This window comes from Equus przewalskii, chromosome 19 (genome assembly GCF_037783145.1).
Source record: "Equus przewalskii isolate Varuska chromosome 19, EquPr2, whole genome shotgun sequence".
NCBI lineage: Eukaryota > Metazoa > Chordata > Mammalia > Perissodactyla > Equidae > Equus > Equus przewalskii.
The window spans coordinates 37201633-37221007 of NC_091849.1; the positions used below are offsets into that span (position 1 = coordinate 37201633).

Sequence of the window (19375 nt, forward strand, 5' to 3'; positions counted from 1 at the left end):
GAACGCTTTACTGGGTCACCCGTGAGGCCAGCCAGCCCCTCAGCACCCCTGGGTGCCTAACAGGGAGAATGAAGCCATATAACCCCTAACACACTGCTATTCAAGGTGCCGAGGGAAGGCTGTTTGATTGGGGTACAAGAAGCACGTCAAAAGCATGGTGCACACCTGGGCAAGCCCGCCATTTCCATCCTCCTCCATACGACTTCCTTTGATCCTCACAACGCCCTGTGAGGCAAGGGGCAGTAGACTTTATAAGTTTATTCCACAGATGAGGACACTGAGACAGGGGCAGGGGACTTGCCCAAGGTCACACAACTAAGTGGAGGAAAGGAACCAGTCCCCGTCAATGCCACTCCACGCCTCTGATCAACATGTCACCTTAATAGCTGCATGCCGCTGTCAGCAAAGAATGCCCCCACTTCTGTACACTGGGCTTTATCCACACGGGACATGGGACCCAGGCCTTCTAATGGGAGGTGGGCGAAAGAGCCCAAAAGGTCTGGAAAGTGAGATGGGCACTTCAAGGCCACTCCTGGTGTAGCCTTTGGTGGTGGTAGTGTGTGGGGGGGGGGCATGCAAAGGGAACTCCTCAAAGAGGAGCACTATGTCCCCACCCAGGCCCCAGGGCAAGGAGCAGGTCTTATTCGCTGTATCCCCAGTGCTGGGCACAAAGCAGGTGCTCCCCGCAGGCTCGGGAACCGAAGACGTCGCCCCCAGCCCCAGGAGAACCTCTCCTATGGCGGTCTGTGTGTGTGGTCTTCTTGGCTCCCCTCACCCTAATCCTGACCTTCTCTTCTCCTCCTCCCCGCTCCTTCTCCTCAACCTCTGTTTGCCCCAGCTCATCCTCCCCACCCCCGACGGTCACTGATAGTCACCGAGAGACTGTCATCAGAGTCACGTCCCTTAGACACCCAGGTCTACAGCTGAGGGGCTCCAACGGAGCCCTGCTTTGACCTTCAAGGGCATCTTCTCACTGGGCTCTTAGCCTTATTTGTGTAGCAGATTTCCTTCGAAAATCTAAGCAAAGACAGGGATCCCAGAAAATGCCCAAATGCGCACGCCCACGCAAAGACCTGCCCTCAGTGTCAGGAGTTTGTGCGCCGACCTCAGAGAGCCCTGGCCAAGAGGGCCTGTTCCTGGCCCGCCCAGCTGGGCACACACTTTCCTGGGGGCGGCTGCTTTCTGTAACCTTCTATCAGCACTGGAACCTCACGTTACCTAGGAAGCTTGCCTCCCACAGAGCTGATGGCTTGTGGAGAACTCACAGGTCCGCTATCCCTTATTCTCAGTTTCAAAAGCCCCAAACCTTGGAAAACTGTATGATAAAACCATTTTTATCATAAGGCTTTTGACGGCAAGGCCTGACCTGACGTGAACTCATCTGGCAGCAAAACCGACCTCAACTGACGTGAGGCTATTTACAGCCTTTATTTACAGCACTTCATATATTCGTAGACTTTGCTCAGAAATGTTTATTGTTTACCAGGTGCTGCCCCGGCCCTGCTGGGGGCATTTTATAACACTGAGTGTAAGTGAACTCCTCGCTCGTCGCACCCTTCTCAACGATGAAAATTCTGAAACCTATCTGGCCCCAATGGTTTTAGGTAAAGGACTGTGGGTCTTTTATAAAATTTCTCCTAAAAAAGTTCACAAGCTTACGAATAAAAGGAGTCAGACACAGAGCAGATAGAAGCTACAATCCTCTTTATATGAAGTTCGAGAGCAGGCAAAGCTAATTGACAGTGGTAGAAATCAGAACAGCAATTACGTCTGGGGAGGAGAATTGAACAGGAGGGAGAGAGGAGGAACCTTCCAGGGCGCTGGAAATGTTCTGTATCCTGATCTGGGTGGAGGTCACACAGGTACATACATATGTAAAAATCCACCAGGCTGTACATTAAAGATTAGTAAAGATCACTTTGCTGTGTCTGTTATACCTCAAAATAAACGTAAAAATAAAATTTATGGGAATACATTATCTCAAATTAAGCAACAAGAAGCTGCTCCCCTTGGCACCCCATCCCACTCTGTGATGTCTTTAACTTCCCAACAAAGCTTAAATTAAGATCATCTTAATATATGTTTGGCTTGCCTTTAATCCCACAAGCCAATGAGTTTAACACAAATGTCAAATTGAGTGAACGTTTTTAAAACTCTGATTTGCCCTCAAAAAGAGACCATCCCTAAGGGCTGGACCCATGGCATAGTGGTTAAGTTTGGCACGCTCTGCTTCAGCAGGCCAGATTCACGAGTTCAGATCCCGGGTGCAGACCAACACCACTCGTCAGCCATGCTGTGCTGGTGACCCACATATGAAATAGAGGAAGATTGGCACAGATCTTAGCTCAGGGCTAATCTTCCTCAGAAGAAAAAAAAAAAGCCCACCTCTAGAGTGTATCTTGGCTTTGAAAGTACTGCACGAAAGCACGCAGGGCCTGGCTCCCTTCAGCGAGAGCCTTTCTACTCACATCACCCATGGGGAAGGATGTTTCCCCATTCTGCTGCCTCTGGCATGGCTGCTCAAAACCTAACAGCCAGGTGGTGAGCACGGTTCCAAGCCTGGCAGCCTACCCTGGTGTTGCAAGTCAGAACTTGCACCCAGCCAACAACATCCTTTAATTGCATCTGATTAGCTGGAATTTGGAATTTGTATCTGAGAACAGAAGGGCACAGGGGACTCCTTGATTAACAGGTCAGATAACCGTATATTGCTAAGAGGAACGAAGAGCTTCATTCCCGTAGGTCTCTCATTGTTCAACATCTGATGGCTCACCACCTTGTCCTTTGACAGTCGCTCCCACAACGTCCCCACCTCCACTTTCCCTCCCACTTCTTACCTTGGCCCTGGAGCTCCGCCCTCTAGGGGCCTCGCTTCCCTCCTAGTGACCGGCTCAGCCCAGGCACCAACCTTCCCACCTCCAGCCAGGGGGCACTGGTCTGATGGCCTTGGGCTGTCCTCAGCTACCTCAGATCCTTTTAGAAACAAGTCAGGGTAAAAACAAACAAACCGACCTACTTGGGCTTTTTCCTCATCTTTCTAGAGCACACTGTCCAATGGAAGTGTCTGTCCTGATGGAAATGGTCTATATCTGTGTTGTGCAATGTGGCAGCCACTAGCTACACCTGGCTATTGAACACTTCATGTGCGGCTAAGTGTGACTTAGGGACTGAATTTTTTATTTCTAAAATATTTAAATTTAGAGCCAGCCCTGATGGCTTAGTGGTTAAAGTTCAGCACTCACCACTTCCGTGGCCCATCTGTCATCTGCCATGCTGTGGCGGTGGCTCACATAGAAGAACCAGAACCACTTACAACTGGGATATACAACCATGCACTGGGGCTTTAGGAAGGAAAAAAAGAATTTTAATTTTAATTTAATTTAAATGTAAATATGTGGCTAGTGGCCACCATATTGGACAGTGCAGCTCTAGAGAGAGGGAGGGTTGGGGCATAGCACTCCTTGAACCTCCTCAGTGGCCTGGTGGCTCAGGATGCATTCTGCCTGCTCTTTGAAGATACCCAGCCCTCGTGTGTGTCTTCCAGAATAACTGGGAGCCCCTACAATGTATCAGAAATTTTGCAAATGTAACCCAGATATATTGGGTCACCTCGAGGCCTGTGACAGCATTCAAAAGAAGCTCAGCCTTCCAACACAGCTTGGAAAGTAACACAGTAGGTCTTTTCTGAAAAGCACAAAGGGGAAAATACATCCCCGAAGCACGGAGGGACTTATCTTCCTTCCCAAGTCCCACTCCTCAGCACAGCTGCTGTCTTTCTCCTCGCACAGCCCCACAGCCCCACATCCCACACCCCCACACCCATTCCCCCACAGCCCCACACCCCCGCAGCCCACACCCCAATGCCCCACACCCCCATACCCCCACCCCCACAGCCCCACAGCCCACACCCCCACACCCATACCCCCACAGCCCCATACCCCCACAGCCCACACCCCAACACCCCACACCCCCATACCCCCACCCCCACAACCCCACAGCCCCACAGCCCACATCCCCACACCCATACCCCCATAGCCCCATACCCCCACAGCCCACACCCCAATGCCCCACACCCCCATACCCCACACCCATACCCCCACAGCCCCATACTCCCATACCCCCATACCCCACACCTCCATACCCCCACCCCCACAGCCCACACCCCCACACTCATACCCCTACAGCCCCATACTCCCACAGCCCACACCCCAACACCCCACACCTCCATACCCCCACCCCCACAACCCCACAGCCCCACAGCCCACACCCCCACACCCATACCCCCACAGCCCCACAGCCCACACCCCCACACCCACACCCCCACAGCCCCACACCCCAACACCCCCACCCCCACAGCCCACACCCCAACACCCCACACCCCTACACCCACACCCAGTAATGGTTCTGCTGGCCTCTTTCCTCCCTCTTCCCCTCATCCTTTCTTATTTAAGGAAACCTGACGCGCTCTGGGCTTTGCCCCGTCTCATCTCACCTGAAACAGCACCCCACAGGCTAGCCTTCTTCCTTTGGCGGGAGAAGACAAAAGAGGCAAACACTTAGCATGTAACTTTTTTATCCTTGTTACACAAAGTCATTGTTATGCCCAGTTTACAGATGAGTAAACTGAGGCACAGAACAGTGAAGGGCACACTGACAGTGAACGGAGAAATCGTGACCCAAGCCCAGGGTTGTGAGAATCCTAGGATAATGAGCGGTCTTTCTGACCTCTCTCAAGACTCACCCTTCCAGGGCGCTCAGCCATCCGCCCCCACTCTGACCGTAAACCGACTGCTGGGGGCTGACTAGCAAACCCAGCCACATCAATTTAACATGCTGGCTAGAGAGTTCCTGGGTTCATTTACCCAGGAGATGAAACTTTGACCTCAAAAAGTAACTCAGTGAGGATCTCAAATCCCAGTTTCTCAGCCCAGATTTCAAGGCTCACCAGGGCATGCTGAGCCGCCTCTCCAGTCTCCTCCCGGTTCTGACCAGGCCAACCTGCTCTCCAGCTCATCCTGACTTGGCTGTCCATCCGGCCCACAGGCCAGGCCCTCCCCACTGCTGAATAGCCTGCTGCTCCATTTTTTTTTGTTAACTGTGGTAAAATATAAGTAACATGAAATTTACCATTTTAACCATTTTCATATGTACTGTTCAGTGTCATCAAGCACATTCACATTGTCATGCAACCATCACCATCATCCGTCTCCAGAACTTTTTCATCTTCTCAAACTGAAATTCTGTACCCATTCAACACTAACTTCTTATTCCCCGCTCTCCCCAGCCCCTTCCACCAACCGTTTTATTTTCTGTCCCTATGACTTTGACTACTCTAGGTACTTCATCTAAGTGGAATCATACAATATTTGTCCTTTTGTGTCCGGCTTATGGCACTTAGCATAATATCTTCAAGTTTCATCCATGTTGTAGCACATGTCAGAACTTCATTTTTCAGGCTGAATAACACCCCGTTGTATGTATATACCACATTTTCTTTATCTGTTCATCTGTCAGTAGACACTTGGGCTGTTCCCACCTGTGGCTATTGCGAATAACATTGCTATGATGTACAAATGTTTGATTCCCTGCTTTCCATTCTTTTAGGTGTGTACTCAGAAGCAGGATTGTTGGATCATATGATAACTCTGTCTAATTGTTCCGGAGCCGCTGCTCTACTTTTACTCTTATCCCACGTTCCTGACAGCTTCACCATCAGCCAGCATATTAGCCGTCACACTTAAAAATGTAGGGCTGCAGAAATAAAACTGCACACATTCGGGGAGCTAATCTGCGACCAAGGTGCCAAGAACACACAGTGGAGAAAAGGTGGTCTCTTGAATAAGTGGTGCTGGGAAAACTGGACAGCCACATGCAACAGAATGAAATAGACCGTTATCTCATGCCGTACACAAAAATTAACTCAAAATGGATCAAAGACTTGAAGATAAGTCCTGAAACCATAAAACTCCTGGAAGATAATATAGGTAGTATACTCTTGGACATTGAACTTAAAAGGATCTTTTCGAATACCATGTCTTCTCAGACAAGGGAAACAAAAGAAAAAATAAACTAGTGGGAGTTCATCAGACTAAAGAGCTTCTGCAAGGCAAAAGAAACTAGAATCAAAACCAAAAGACAGGGGGCCGGCCCTGTGGCGGAGCGGTTAAGTTCGCTCGCTCCACTTTGGCAATCCAAGGTTTCGCCACTTTGGATCCTGGGCGCGGACATGGTGCCACCCATCAGGTCATGCTGAGGTGGCATCCCACATGGCACAACGAGAGGCACTCACAACTAGAATGTACGACTATGTACCAAGGGGCTTTGGGGAGAAGAAAAAGAAAAAAAAGATTGGCAATAGATGTTAGCACAGGTGCTAATCTTTAAAAAGAAAAAAAAAAAGACAACTGACTAATTGGGAGAAAACTTTTGCAAATCATATATCTGATAAGGGGTTACCCTCCATAATATATAAGGAACTCACACAGCTGAACAACAAAAAACAAACAGCCCAATCAAAAAATGGGCAGAGGATATGAACATTTTTCAAAAGAAGATATACAGATGGCCAATAAACACATGAAAAGATGTTCAATATCACTAATCATCAGGGAAATGCAGATCAAAACTACACTAAGATATCATCTTACACCTGTTAAAATGCTATTATCACTAAGACTAGAAATAACAAATGTTGGAGAGCGTGAGGAGAGAAGGGAACCCTCATACACTGCTGGTGGGAATGCAAACTGGTGCAACCACTATGGAAAACAGTATGGAGATTCCTCAAAAAACTAAAAATAGAACTACCATATGACCCAGCTATCCCACTACTGGGTATCTACCCAAACAACTGGAAATCAACAATCCAAAGCAACATATGCACCCCTATGTTCATTGCAGCGCTATTCACAATAGCCAAGACATGGAAGCAATCCAAGTGTCCACCAACCAAAGATTGGATAAAGAAGATATGGCATATATATACAATGGAATACTACTCAGGCCCCAAAAAAGACAAATTCATCCCATTTGCAAGAACCTGGAAAGACCTGGAGGGAATTATGCTAAGGGAAATAAGCCAGACTGAGAAAGACAAACATCAGATGATTTCACTCATTTGTGGAATATAAACAAGCACATGCACAAAGAAAACAGTTCAGTGATTACCAGGGGAAGGGGGGTCGGGGGTGAGCACAGGGGGTGAAGGGGAGCACCTACGTGGTGACAGACAAGAGATAATGTACAACTGAAATTTCACAATGATGTAAACTATTATGAACTCAAATGAAAAAAGAAAGAAAGAAAGAAAAATGTAGGGCTAAACTCATTGCTTCCAACCCAAGGAGCACAGATCAATCTGGAGGAAACTCAATGGCGGTGTGCCACGGGGCTGGTTTGGACCTGGCTCATTTCAATGTTTATATTAGAAATTCCAATAGAGGTGTGTAGGTCTGCTAATCAAATATAGAGATGTTATAAGATTAGAGTTCTGGCATACACAGAACGAAGATTTGTAACTACTGTGACAGGCAGGAGTGATAGGGCTATAAAACTAGCTTCTCTTCATTCGATGCCTCGATGGACCAAGCACTGTACTAAGTTTATTTCCTTTAGGTATCATTTAATTGTCATGCCTCTATGAGATCAGAAATACTGACCCACTTGACAGATGAGGAAGAAAGACTCAGAGAAACTCAGTAACTTATCCACCCTGAGCTTCCAGTCAAAGGAATCTGACCCCAAATTCACACTCTTTCCACAGTACTATGCCATCTCTCACTCTCTTCTATCATCAAAAAGAACATCGAGAGCTGCCTAATGGCATAGTGGTTAAAGTTCAGCGCTCACTGCTTCAGCCACCTGGGTTCACTTCCTGGGTGTGGAACCACAATGCTCGTCTGTCAGTAGCCATGCTGTGGTGGCGGCTCACACAGAACTAAAAGGACCTACAACTAGAAGATACAACTATGTACTGGGGCTTTGGGGAGGAAAAAGAAAAAAGGAGAGAGAGAGAGGAAGGCTGGCAACAGATGATAGCTTAGGGCTAATCTTTCCCAGCCAAAAAAACGAACATCGAAGGGGTAAATGACCTTGACACAATTCACATTAAAGTTGGAGGAGACCTGGCTTGTCAGTACTCATGACATCAAGGTCTTCTGATTTTTGCTGAACTGAAACGACAGTGATATACCTCCTGAAAAAGCACATAAAAACTTTGGTTCCATCAACAGGAGTATAGCAACCAAATCAAAGGAGCTCGCTGTCTACTGTGCACCACACCAGTCAGTGACATTAAGACAATATGACCAGTTCCAGACACTAGGCTTTTTTTTAACAGCTTTCTTGAGGTATCACTGACAGACAATAAACTACACATATTTAAAGTATACAATTTGGTAAGTTTTTTGGGTTTTTTTGAAGTTCATATTTTTATTTAATTAATAGGTTATTTCGATGTTTCAGAGGCAGGGAGAGGCTATTGGGTTGGGCCTGCAATTTATCTGTGGAATTTTTCTCTTTTTTTAGGAAGATGAGCCCTGAGCTAACATCTGCCTCCAATTCTCCTCTTTTTGCTGAGGAAGACTGGTCCTGAGCTAACATCCATGCTCATCTTCCTCTACTTCATATGTGCGATGCCTACCACAGCATGGCATGCCAAGCAGTGCCATGCCCACACCTGGGATCCAAACTGGCAAACCTGGGATCCGAACCAGTGAACCCCGGACCGCCAAAGTAGAGAGTGCAAACTTAACCGCTGTGCCACCAGGCTGACCCTGTGGGATTTTAATTAAGTAATTTTCAATTATTTTATTGGGATCATAATGGTTTATAACATTGTGTAATTTCAGGTGTACATTATTATTTATTAATTTCTGTATAGACTGCATTGTGCTCACCACCAATAGCCTAATTTTTGTCTGTCACCATATAAATGTGCCCCTTTACTCCTTTCACCCACCCCTATACCCCCTTCCCCTTGGTAACCACTAATCTGTTCTCTTTATCCATGTGTTTGTGTTCCACATACGAGTGAAATCACGCAGTGTTTGTCTTTCTCTGTCTGGCTTATTTCACTTAGCATAATACCCTCAAGCACCCGTGTACAATTTGATAAGTTTTGACACATATATAAACCTGTGAAACCATCACCAGTATCAAGTGAACATAACCATCACCCCAAAGTTTCCTCGCATCCTTCATAATCGTTCCTCCCACTCCTCCCCACCTCCACCTCCCCAAGAAACCACAAAGGTGCTTTCTGTCACTGTTGATTAGTTTGCATTTTTTAGAATTTTATATAAATGAAATCGTCCAGCACTGACTCATTATTTTTCATCTGGCCTCTTTTACTCGGTATAATTACGTTGAGATTCATCAATGTTGTCAAGCCTATCGATAGGTTTTCGTTTTTGCTGAGTAGTATTCGATTGTATGGATATACCACAGTGTGTTTATCCATTCTCTGTTGATGGACATTTGGGTTGTTTTCAGATCTTGGCTGTTACAATAAAGCTGCTATGGACATTTGCCTTGGAATGGATATATGCTTTCAATTATCTTCGGTAAATATCTTGGAGTTGAACGGTTAGGTCATGTGAAAGATGTGTGTTTAACTTTTTAAGAAACTATCGACGCCATTCCAAAGTGTCTGTAGCCCTTTACATTCCCACCAGCAGTGGAAGACTTTCAGTTGCTCCGCATCCTCGTCAGTACTTGGTATGGTCAGTCTTTTAAATTTTAGCCGTTCTAATAAGTGTGTAGTGGTCAGATCACTTTTTAAAGTGTCATATTACAAACCAAAAAGTGTATGGAAGAAAATGCTGGAAGGAGAAGAACCTAGCACCAGCATTCACAGGGAACTGGGAGGTATTTGGTTTGGAGAAAGATGGTCATCTTAAATATCTGGAAGAGAGATTAAATTTCTGTGTTGTTTTAGAAATGCACTAGAGCCAGAAGGAAAAGCTACTGAGAAAAAGATTTTGATTTATCAAAGGACTTTCTGATACAGCCTTTCAAAGGCAGAATGGGCTTTGGAGGAGGCGAGATCTCTGTCATTAGAAGTGTTCAAAGAGCAGAATTTGGAGGACTCCCCACTCGGGGATGGTCAATTCAACCCCATTCGGATCGGTTCAGCACCCACTATGCACTGTGATGGGATGGGGCGAGAGGAGACACAAGCAAACGTTATCACGCCTTTGCCTAAATAGTGTCATGCGATTAGGGCTCTGGCAAAGTGACGGCGGGAGAGGGAGGAGGAGCTCCCCAGGGCAGACAACACTGACCTGGGTCACAGAAGTGAGCGGGATACTACGAAAGAATTCCTATGCTGGGTGGGAGTTTGGATTAAATGACCTTCCAGTTTTGAAGATTCTAAGATTAAAGATTAAGCTGCATTCAAAAAAAAAAAAAACACCTGGGGCCGGCTCCATGGCCGAGTGGTTAAGTTCGTGCGCTCCACTGCAGTGGCCCAGGGTTCGGATCCTGGGCACGGACATGGCACCACTCATCAGGCCACGTTGAGGCGGTGTCCCACATCCCACAACTGGAAGGACCTGCAACTAAGATATTCAACTATGTACCTGAGGGGTTTGGGAAATAAAGCAGAAAAAAAAAAGATTGGCAACAGTTGTTAGCCCAGGTGCCAATCCTTAAAAAAAAGGAAGATTGACAACAGCTGTTAGCCCAGGTGCCAATCTTCAGGAAAAAAAAAAAGAAAACCAAATATTCAAAAAAACACACAAAAAACACCTAAAAAGTCCATCAGTGGGGGCCTGGCATTATAAATTGAGGTCCGTTCTTAGAGTGGAATAATATGCAGCTGAAATACAATCTAGGATTATCTTTACATATTAATATAGAACGATCTCCAAGATATATTAAGTTAAAAAAGCAAGGTCCAGATACTATGTGTGGTGGGCTACCATAGGGATCTTTTAGAAGGGGTCCGGTGAGGAAGAACACACACACACACACTTTTATCTGCACAACATGTCTTATCTCCGGCCTAGTAACAGAGGTTGCCTTTGAGGGGAAGTGGCTGGGAGATAGGTGTGGGAAAGAAACTATGTCTGACAGACCCTTCTGTACCCTTAGAATTTTAATGTGAAAGTGAATTACCTATTAAAAATGAAATTAAAATAAAACTAAAATCATTAAAGGCGCCTATTTCAGCATGCTGTCCTAGAGGGCCTTCCTTAGCCTTTTCCTCAGCGTCCACCTCCCTCCACTGAACAGGCCTGTGGGCATGTCTTCCCCTCAGAGGAGCCGCCCCCCCTCCCCCCGGGGAGCTTCTATTTCCTTCCTTCCTACTTCCCAAAGGCATTCAGCATCTAGGCCCACGTTTCCCAAACATCAATGTGCATACAGATCAACCTGGTATCTTGTAAAAATTCAGAATCTGACTCGGTAGCCTAGAGTGGGTCCCAAGATTCTGCATTTCTAACCAGCTCCCAGGTCACTACACTTTGATTAGGGAGCGTCTAGAGCTCTGTGAACTCCATGATGAGGCTCACGGGTTTGGCGTCAGCAGGTTCTGAGAAGCTGCCTGCTCCAGAGGAGAGCAGGGGAGGTGATGGTGGAGATTCTGACAAGGTGGGTCCATCCCTGGTCTTATCTGAGCTCTCAGCATGGCCAACAGAGTGTGAACCACTGACCATTGCCCCTGGTTTCCATTCTCATCTACCACAGTTTTGCCTGGAGAATAGACTGACTACCCCAGCTGCCTCCACTGAAGGGGTGCCCAGACAGCGGGTGGGACAAAATGGTGCCCCAAAGGGGGCTGGAGAGGAAGATGCGCTGGGCAACAGCACTGTGCACTGTACAAGGCCAGCGGGCCTAGAATTCATCAGCCAGAGAAATGCTTTTCTTCCTTCTGTGGGCTAACGGTGGCTGCGGGCCACCCCCTCTCTCACACCCTCCCTGAAAATTCAGAAGCCAAATCAAACCTCCTACAGAAAATGAAACCAGACAGCATTTGGCACAGCCTTTCTCCCTGGGTAAAAAGCAGATGTCTTGGATCCAGGTGTGGCGGGACCACCTGCTCTGGCAGAGAGCTGATGGCCCTCGGGCGGAGGTCTCCTCACTTGGCCAGGATGAGAACTGACCTGCGAACCTGGAAGTCAAGCTGCTCAAACACTCCCACCGCTCCCCTCGCCCCAGGAGACAGGATAGTTTTCCAGGCCACACACATGGGTTTCCCTGATGAGGCATTTTTCAGTATAACAAAACCCTGCTCTTGGCCTCCGCCAGAGAGAAATGAGCGTGGTGTGAGTTCTGGAGGGAAACCAATAGGCACGTGCCCTCAGGGCTGACACCGCCTCTGGCTGGAACAGCACCCTCCACCCCAGTGCCCACTGGAGCAATCCCAGGAAAGGCGCCCCCTCCCCTCACATCATTCCCACCCACTGTGACCATGCCTGAAATTGCACTATGCATGTTCACTCTTTTGGGAGGAGAAATTGCATCTCTTAAAATGTTCCCACCCACAGGAGAGGTAATGCATTAAGCCGTTATCAGTCATCCACACCTTAATGTGAATTAGTTGACCAGCCCTGGAATGTTACACCTGGAATGGGCCTAGTCCAAGCTCTCTTTTTACAAGTGAGAAAAACTGAGCCCAGAATGGAGGCAACCGCCTCAAGGTCAGGCAGCAAGGCGGCGGCCAAGTCAAGGGCAGGAAGAGGCACAAGGGATGGATTGTATACAAGTGACCAGGGTGATGAGGAGAACCTCAATGTAATCGAGAGGGCCAGGGGCATCTGCGAGCTTGCACTTTATAGACGAACTCAGAACTGTACCAAATTTTCCCCCAAGAGAAGGTAGGAGGCAGAGCCAGAAGCAGCTCCCAGCCCTGCCCCACCCTTGAGCATAAAATGTCTTTGAAGTCTCCTGTTTTATCTTAAAGTTCATTGAAATGCAACACTCTACTCCAAAATATATTCTGGCTTGTTTTCACCTAAAAATAATAGCGAGATTTATTCAGTCAGATACCCTTGTCCATTTACAGACAGGCTGAGATCAAAGTTGGGGTTTCTGGGGAGAGGACTGGATGGCTGGGTCAGGGGTGACGGGACTTCTCACTGTTTGCCCCTTGGTGGATTTTTGAATTCTGTGCCATGTGCAAATATTATCTAGTCAAAAAATTAATAAAATTTAAACTTAAAAATGTGGGTGGGTTGGGGTATATGGAAACAGGCCCTCCTGTTCTGATGGAAGGGAGCACAAACAGAAACGTCCGCCTGATGGACCATTGTGATATTTATCCAAACGTTAAATACACACACTTTTTATCCAACAATGCCTGGTCCAGGGGTCTAGCCCACACGGGGGGAGATGACGCCCAAGCCTACTCACAGTTACATGACTTGCGCTGACCCCAAGAGGCTGGTGTGACATCTAACTGGCTTTGAAGGCCTTGCCGACTCTGAGCAAAGTCCAGGAGTTACGTGTCCCACTCTCCAGTCTAGCGATCTTCTCAGATCACCTCCTGAAGAGTCGCTCAGTGTACAACAGTCAAATAGTAACAATAGCTGATGCCTACTGAGGGCTCGATCTGTGCCTGGTCGTGTTCCATAGACTGAACTCCTCGGGTTCTCACAACCACCCCCATGAACTAGCCATTATTCTCATCAGCCATGTGTGATGGATGAGGACACGAGGGTAGATTAGTGCTAACCTCGCCCAGGGCCACACTCGCCAACCTAGCAAGTGGCAGCGAGAGGATTCAAACCAGAGTCCATACTCTGAGCCTTCCCCCTATTCTGTCTGTGCAACGGCACGCGTGTACGCATCAGCTACCACTTGTTAAGCAACTCCCACGTGCTACACCCCTGTGCGAGTCACTTTGTGGTGTTTTTCCCAGGTTATCTCCACAGCCCTGCGTTGAGCGCCGGAGGGGGTGGGGGTGGGAGGGGTCACAGAAGACACCTGCCCTCAAGAAGCTGCCAACGTGTGTAAGAGGACAGAAACAATCCTTACATTTGAGCGACACTTCACAGTTGGAAAGCCCTTTCACGATCTCATTTAATCTTCTTGACAATCCTGCCAAATAATTTTCATGTTCTCTGTTCCCGGATGAGGAAACCAAAGCTCTCCAAGTCACACGGGGCAGCCCCCAAGATCATCCAGCCAGCCCGGAGAGGGGCTGGAACCTGACCTCAGGCCTCATGACTCCTCTCTGCACAGGAGAATGACACACTGCCTCGACAGCCCAGCCCGGGGGTTTCCAACCTGCTCCAACACGAGGGTTCCTTGTCCCCTTTGGAAGTTGTTGCAATCCTGTAAGTGAGAGGAGCTGTTATTTTGGGCTTCAGTCAACTGAGGAAATTCATAGTGGAAAACAACCAGGTTGAACCAGGTTCAGTACAGTCGAAAAGGAGCAGCACAGTCATACCCCAGACATAACTTAGACAGTCGGCAGACAGTATTTGGAGTACAAATAGACACAGAGACTTCTTCCAATAACTGCAGCCCATGGGCAGACAACAACTGGCTGAGCCCACACCGCCAGAGCAGTTCAGAGAACACATGTCCAGGGTGCCTCTTCTCGACCAGGGCACGGGGGGAAGAGAGCACCAAAATTCAACAGCACTGGCGGGAAGCAAAGTGGAGGAATTACTGGGAGCAAAGGAGAGTGGCCAAGGGAGACGGGTCTGAGGGGAGGCCCAAGGGGTACGTGGGTATGTTTCTACTTCTTTCGGAGGGAAAGGTTGCTTCTAGATGCCCAAGCGCATTTGAGCCGTTGGGGTAAGAAGCAGACCAGAAGTGGAAAGAGCGGTCTAGAGGGAGACAATACAGGCCCAAACCACTTATTTGATGCCTTTGGGGTCAGCTGTGTTTCATAATTCAGAATTTGGGGGATTTTAGAGAAGTAACACAGTGCCTGTGCCAAATATTTTGTAATGCCCCTCGCAGGATGCAGACAGCATCCCATGTTCAAATGCGTTAGTATTTCTGCCACGAAGTATATGGATCATCACACAGGGTGGGACTACAGACTGTAATCAGCCTTGCATTTGTGCAGGACAGGTTTTGTTGCCAAATGTGTTGTTTTTGGAGCTTTTTCAGCTTTTGGAGCTGTAGATAAGGGATTGGGACTTAAAATTAAATACGTGCCATTTTTGGCCAGCTTGCTATGTGCCGGGCACTATTTTAAACTAGTCTCTCATTCTCTCATTTAATCTTATGTCAACACTATCAGGTTATTATCCTCAATTAACAATCAAGAAAACTGAGACTCAGAGATGTTGAGTGACTTGTCCAAGGTCACTCAGCTAGTCAGCGGCAGGTCTGGGACCGAATCCCAAGTGCCTGTGACTCCAAAGCCGGTGCTCTTTCCCGAGACACCCATTCCACCACCCTCACCATTCTGTTTAGGCCACCACTCTTCAGCAAGGAGATTACCCTTCAAGAAACAAAGAGTACTGACGTCCAAGGTGGTGGGAGCGGGTTCTCGCCTCTTATTGAGTGGCCGCTCCAATACCATTCTGTTCCCCTGTGCACCCATATCCAAGCTGAACCGAACAGGCAGCCCCTCCACGCCCTGGCCTGTGTAGAAGGCCTCCATCCTTGGTGATCACTTACTCACCTTTCCAGAACCCACTCGGGGCAGGACGGGGCAGCGGGGCAGCAGTTAAGCTCATGGATGTTAGAGCTCAGAGGCCTGGGTGCACATCCCAGCTCTGCAGCAACCCCAGAGGGCATTCAACTTCTCAGGGCTTTAGTTTCCTCCCGTGTAAAATGGAAGTAATTGTACTTGCCTTGTTGCTGTTGCAAGGATTACGTGAATGAGCACATTAAGTACTAGGAACAGAGCCGTCCTGGAACAAGCACTTGCTATTATTCCTACGAAAGAGACTTTTCTGCCCCAACCAATCTCTCTCTTCTCTCCCCTGCACACTCGGCCAACCAAGCCCTTCTATCACTTCTTTCCTGCTTATTTCCCTACATATCTGTTTCAACACCTGGCACATCACAGACAGTCATTAAGTGCTGAATGAATGAAGGAAGGAAGGAAAAGCCTTTGCCTGCAAAAGCTTGTAACTCTACTATGGAGAAAGTCATCAAGGTGAAAAGAAACCATATGATCCCCATCTGCTTTTTTTTTTAAATTGTGATGGGGAAGAATGGCCCTGGGCTAACATCTGTTGCCAATCTTTCTCTTTTTTTTTTTCTCCCCAAAGCCCCAGTACAGAGCTGTATATCCTAGTTGTAGGTCATTCCAGCTCTTCTATGTGGGACGCCACCACAGCATGGCTTGATGAGCAGTGTGTAGGTCCACGCCCAGGATCCAAACTGGTGAACCCTGAGGCGCCGAAGCGGAGCACACAAACGTAACCCCTTGGCCACGGGGCCGGCCCCCTAGTTCCCCATCTTCTATAGGCATACTGTAAAATCCCAATTCCTGCAAAGCTGTGGGGAATGGGGCTTGCAAAAAGCACCTAAGTTGCAATCTCAGCCTCCCTGGAGCCGACAGTCTACACGGGCGATAGGACGTGCCCATGTGAAAACTAGCTGCAGAGCAAGGTTGTGGTACTTGCCAGGGCAGGGACAGTCAGTGCCACCGGAAGTCCAGAGCTGGGAGAGGGCAGAACAAATGGGATGAGTCACAAATGTGTGTGTCATCCTTGCTCAAGGTAAAATAGGATTGTTGGGTAACAATAGGGACAATGTCACAAGGCAGGATAAGCCAAGCACATGCCTCTGAGTGGTGGGCCCAGCCTTGCATGTGGGGTTCAGAAGAGGGACAGCGAGAGAAGGAAGGCTTTTGGCTGGTGGTCAGGGCAGGTGTGGGGAGACAGTGGGACCTGAGTCCAGTGTCAGGGTCCCTCCATGGCTCACATGGGCTCAGACACCCCCATATTCAGAGGTGGCTTCTATCTTCCCTGTGCTGACCTCCCACTGGACTGTGAGTCTCCTCGGTCTGGATCTGGGTTTCTGATAGTTTTTTTTATTATTATACAAGCAGCATGCTTAAAGAAGAAGACAAAGAAGGAGACGGAGGAGGAGAAGGGGAAGAAGGAAGAAGGAGGGATAAGGAAGAAGGAAGAAGGAAGGAGAAAAAACAGAGAATCAGGGAGGAAAAAAATAACCTATAATCTTATTGTCCCCAAAAAATCACTCAATATTTTGGTGCCTGCCCTCCCACCCACCCGCTCATCCATCCCTTATGTACCCACCCCACCCTTCAACCTACCCTTCTATCCACCTACTCATCCATTCATCCATCTGTATCAGAGTTCTTAGTTGCAAACAACAGAATCCACTCTAACAGAAACGGTAAGCTAAAGAATATTACGAGGCTTACAGAATCCAGAAGGGAAGATAGGCTCCAGGCTCAGTATTCAGGAATGACGCCCAGACCACCCAGATGTACTTTTCCAGCCAAGCCACCACAGCAGCTATTAATCAGCACAAATTCTGCAACTTGCCTCACCTCGCTCCCTTCAACAATGGTGGAAATCGAATCCTAGACCACCCCTCCCATTGCTCTAAAGGCCAGCTGCCTCCCCCAGGCCCCTTCCCCAGGACACCGGCTTCCTTAGTTTGCTCTCTTCCAAGTCAAAAATCTCATGTGGGTGCATCTGCTTGGTGGAACCTGGGTCACATGCCTACACCCTAGTCACAAGGGAGTCTGAGAAAGCAAATTTCTGGCCTTTACTTTGGAGAAGTGGGATTTACGATGTGGGGAAAACCCACAAACCTAGGAAAGTTGATCAAAAGATACTGGTGACCATAAGGCATGGCAAATGTCCCCTACACTATGCATTGTTTTTCTCCTTACAAATATAGAATGACATCAATTTAACCACTCCTGGAATCTCCAGTACCTGGCACACAGTAGGCACCAAATACACGAGGAAGGAAAGGCAGAAAGAGAAGGGAGAGATTACACATTTTCATGCCGCCTTCTTAAACCAGGCTGAATGAGCACTTTATGTTTGAGTCCATAAAATTCCAAGGCCTCTTGTGGATCGTGAAGGAAGAGGACTCCATTGCCCAGCCCAGAAGCACAAAGCGGTCCTCTCGCACCCATCAGAGACACACGGCACCTCTGCCCATGGCATGCAGCATCTGGACCACATGGGATACTGTGTCCTGAGTAGTCACTTTCTCCGTAGCGCACCTGTTGGCCTAATGTCACTTAGGCTGTCACTGTATCTCCTCCCCTCCCCCATCCCTGAGTTTTGTGGGGTCTCTGAAGGCCAATCTCAAACAGTTGCTACAAAGGCAACATTAGAAGCCTCCCAGGGTGATAAAGATCACTGGCAGTAAATTCCAGCGAATCTGTTAAAATCTGTCTTGTTCTTCACGGGCAAGGTATGCTATCCCAGAATTACACGGGTCCTGTCTCTTAGAAATCTAGACTGTAGTTTAATTGGTAAGAGGCAAGATGCAGACTCTCTTGCTGCCAAATGAGGTAGGAAAACGTCCCTGCTCCCAGGCTTCGGGAACTACCAAGTCAGCGTAGGCTGGGCAGGACCAGGGAGGGCTGCTGAGAGAGGGTGGTGAGGGGTGAAGCAGCAAGGGTGTTGCAGCCCGGTTGCCGCTGCAAACCTGCATCCGTCCCTAACCCCAGATGGCGTATCTTAAATTCCTATAGCATCACGTACCCCTCCTTATCATGGCTGGATTTCACTGTGGTGATTATCTGATGGATGTCCGCCTCCTCCACGCCACAGCGAGCTTGCCATTGTGCCCTAGGATGGCGCTGGGTGGGCAGAGGCTGGTGAGGACCAGGTCGGGCGAGGCTGCGGGGAGGGGAAGCTGAGACCCATCACAAAGACTGTCTGCAGCCTCCCCCCATCAACCCCTTTCCCCCAGGGAGGGGCAGCTGATGTGTTTCTGGAGCGTTCCAATCCAATTAGCGCCCTCCCCTGCTCCAAGGAGGAGCCCAAGCCACCACTCCCTTCCCTGAGGTGGAGATCGGTGTGTGTGTGAGGTGGGGGGGATGCTGAGGAGGTCTGAACACCCCGACCCAGCTCCTCCTGGCAGCGTGGCTGGCTCGCAGCTACAGAGGCTGCTATGACAGCGCCCGTTTCTAGGCGACTGTTCTGGGGAATGGTCTGTTTTGGCAACCAGAGGGCCCCTGGGTAAAGGGGGCTACCGGGCCGCCGCGTCATTTGCATAGCAACCTCGTCCCCGCCCGTGCTGCTCTGCGGCAGCCCAGCCCCGCGGCTCCAGCCCCTGCCCTCCGCCCAGCCCAGGCCCGCCCCGCGCCCTGCGCTGTCACCGCCGCACCGCCCCAGTCCTGCCTCTGGGGGAGGTGCACGCTGCTCGCTGAGCTAGGGCATTTCCAGAAAGACTGGCGCCCTGGGGAAGTGGGGAAATAAGGCTTGGGGACAAAACACAGAAATGGGGGAGGGCGGATGAAATA

At 48.7% G+C, this 19375-nt stretch overlaps 1 long non-coding RNA gene across 1 annotated transcript; it reads right to left on the reverse strand.

The window, feature by feature from the left end:
* Positions 1–4385: 4385 nt before the first annotated feature.
* LOC139077314 (uncharacterized) lies at positions 4386–18936 on the reverse strand. The gene is made up of 3 exons (XR_011529714.1): positions 18612–18936; positions 4946–5095; positions 4386–4524 (listed from the first exon to the last, which is right to left on the reverse strand). It is a non-coding gene; the product is annotated as an uncharacterized lncRNA (long non-coding RNA).
* Between the last annotated feature and the right edge of the window lie 439 nt (positions 18937–19375).